At 35.7% G+C, this 3,076-nt stretch overlaps 1 long non-coding RNA gene across 1 annotated transcript in view; it reads right to left on the reverse strand.

Moving 5' to 3' along the window:
• LOC122137542 overlaps positions 1 to 808 on the reverse strand; it is a 2,365-nt gene extending 1,557 nt beyond the window's left edge. The window contains exon 1 of the long non-coding RNA XR_006154933.1: positions 219 to 808. This is a non-coding gene — a long non-coding RNA (uncharacterized LOC122137542). The remainder of the gene's footprint in view (positions 1 to 218) is intronic.
• Positions 809 to 3,076: the final 2,268 nt, after the last annotated feature.

A 3,076-nucleotide genomic window follows, 5' to 3' on the forward strand; every position in this document is an offset into this window, starting at 1 on the left:
AAAAAAAAAATGCCAGCAGCATTGAATGAAGTGTGCAATTATGGAGCAGAAAGATTGAAATATCTATATATCTATATCTAAATCTATCTATCTGATATATATCAGTCTTCTATCTATTCTTACATATGAAACTATTCACTGTATAAACCGTTAATACAGTCAGAATGTTTGAGTTATCTATTTGCGCTGTTTCTTTGATTTGTTTGACAGAGTCCGACCTGATTTATGAAGTGTGCAGCCGCGAGCGTTCAGCTTCCACCTTAAAGAAGAGCAGCAGAAAGTGTCATTAGCTCCGGCGTACAGTGGAGCCCATTTGTGTCCATTTGCATGCGGCGTCTGGTGCAGCTGAGTGTGGAGACGTGTGCTGTAATGACCGCCTGTCACAACACTCTGAGGGAGGCCTGCACACACCGCACACCCAAATCAACCCCTGTCAGTCGCGCTGGCAACCTGTAATTCCCCCACACGCTTCCTTCCTGCTCCGCGCGGCTAAATGGCACTCGCGGCGGACTGAATCTGCAAAGTTGTGTTTAATAACACTGAGGAGCGAGTGATATCTGCGGCGGGGCGCTCTGATGGCGGGCTCGCGGGGTTAAGAGGGATTTTGTCATGACTGCTGGAGCGTGCGCTAATCTATTCACTGAAACTCTCCATCTTTTCAGCTAGCCATCGTCAGGGAAACGGAAAACAATTAAGGCCCCTGGCAAATTGTTTAAATGTTTCCACGTTCGGCATGTTCTCTTTCGCTCTTTGTGGCTCGACGTTTGCACGTGCTATGCTTATACTATTATTACTGCATGACTTTTAGCGTTACCTTACCACGAAGAAAGTTTGACTGGAGAGATCTGGAGGATGCATGTCCATTCAAGATCCTTTATTAATATTTATGTCTTGTTTTCCAATGGAATGATGTAAACCTCTTTAAAACAGGATGCATTTAAGAAGCAAAATTGCATCAGGACTTTAGAGAATATATTTCTCTTACTCCAGGTAAATATAGTCCTCATTACTGGATAAAACAAGGTTTTGAGGTCCAAAAAAAATAAAAAAATAAAATAATAATAATAATAATAATAATAATAATAATAATAATAATAATAAACTTAATTCAATATAATCCCAGAAGTCTTACAGATTTATATATCACTGTTTCTCAGTGTTATTTTAGTATATCTGATTTATCTATTATAGTTTTAATTCAAATTTTGAATCAGTTTTTATTTTTACATTTTTATTTGAGTAATTTTGTTGAGTGTGTTTGTCATTTTAGCAGTTTTTTATATATTATATTATCTCTTTATATTACTAATTATTTACATTTACATTTATTTATATTATTATTTTAGTACATGAAGTTAAAGTGAATTAAAATAAGCAATGTTGCTTTGGCAACTAGCTGAAATAATAATAATAAAAAAGTTGGTTACACTTTATTTTAAGGTGTCCTTGTTACAGTGTAATTATACATCTGAGTAATATTAATTAGCTACATGTACTTACTATATGGCTAGGATTAGGGTAGTTTAATTAGGGTAGTTTATTTAAAAAAATAGTTTTAATTTTAGTTTTAGTTATCTATAATAGCCATGTTCTCAAGTAACTTTAAGTATGATTACATATTTTTAACTGGAAAACAAGACAAAATACTGAACTGCAATGCTTCTCCTGACAAATACACAGACGAGAGGAGAACAAGGCAAGAAAGACTTTTGGTAAACCTGCTGCATGATGTCAAACAACATTTAACAAAAGAAGTGTATTTCCATCTCATTTGTCCGATGAGAGCACTTTCCTTTAGTGTAGCCGCACACGTGACCAGTCAGACATTTTCGGCTCAGATGAAAAAGTGAAATGATTTTGAAATTTCATAAAACTTTGCGGCCTTAATGGTGTGTCTAATGGAGTGTCATCACCAGAGTTGCGAAGCTTTAAAAACATTTAAAAACAGCATAGTGGTGTTTTGTCATTCTACGCCACTGCTTGATGGAATAAAATTTCAAAACAAGTTCAAGCTTGCTTTGAAAACTGCTAAAAAGTAGTACTTGAGTCACTCCTCTGTTGGTCATCGCAGTTCTGTGACGTGTATTTCTCTCCGACTGACCTCCAGACTACAGTAGAAAGAGTGTCCTGCATGCAAAAGCACTTCACACTGAACATGCCCTGGATCTCCTCTGATGAGATCTGTATGCAAATGAGAGAATATTATTTTTACGTACGCTGGCTACATGAATTTGCTGAAGATGCTAGAACTGAATGGTCACAAGGCTCTGCCTTTTTTTTCACCAATGCAGATGAAACACTTTCTGAAATGACTGTTTTTCTTGTACTTCATTGCTTGCACTTTACCACAGACAACCACTGTAGTCTGATTCAACAACAAATGACCTATGAGCTAGTTCTTTATAATAAAACTGGTCAAAATGACCAGAATTGTGAGGAAACATTCAGAAAACATTACATTTTTAAACTGATTTTTTTTAGTGCACGCCATTAATTTTATATCAAGCTCATAATAAACCAAAAACTGTTACTGCGTTATTATTTGTGAGACTTAAATCAGCATTAATTTCCACTTAAATCAGTCGAAATTAAAATATGTTTCCAAATTAATATTGCTTATGTTGATATCATCTATCATTAGATATAATGCAGGCAGGATGAATTTCTTGGTGTTTTCTCAAAAGTTGGTAAATATGGAACGGCTAAGTGGAATTTCGTCCAGAATTGCCAAATTTCTCAGATTTCATCCCTGTTGAAGGCTTATAAAGCATCGAGTAAATTCTCTGCAAACGCAGAAACACAGTGGAGCGGCAAAAAAAAAAAAAAAAAAAAAAAAACGCAGTGTATCATTCCTGATTAATGAATTCATTTGAGCTCAACAGCATGATATCAGCAGGAGCGCACATTGATATTCACCAAAACAACAACAAAAAAACAATACCCCTTAAAAACCCCCAAAAAAAGAAAAAAAGAAGAATTTGGCCGAACCTGAGAGAGAAACAGAAGAAATTAGCAGTTGAAGAGCATTTTCACTCTAATTTGTCATCGATGCATAAATCTTGCTGACAGGCAGCAG

Source organism: Cyprinus carpio, chromosome B6 (genome assembly GCF_018340385.1).
Source record: "Cyprinus carpio isolate SPL01 chromosome B6, ASM1834038v1, whole genome shotgun sequence".
NCBI lineage: Eukaryota > Metazoa > Chordata > Actinopteri > Cypriniformes > Cyprinidae > Cyprinus > Cyprinus carpio.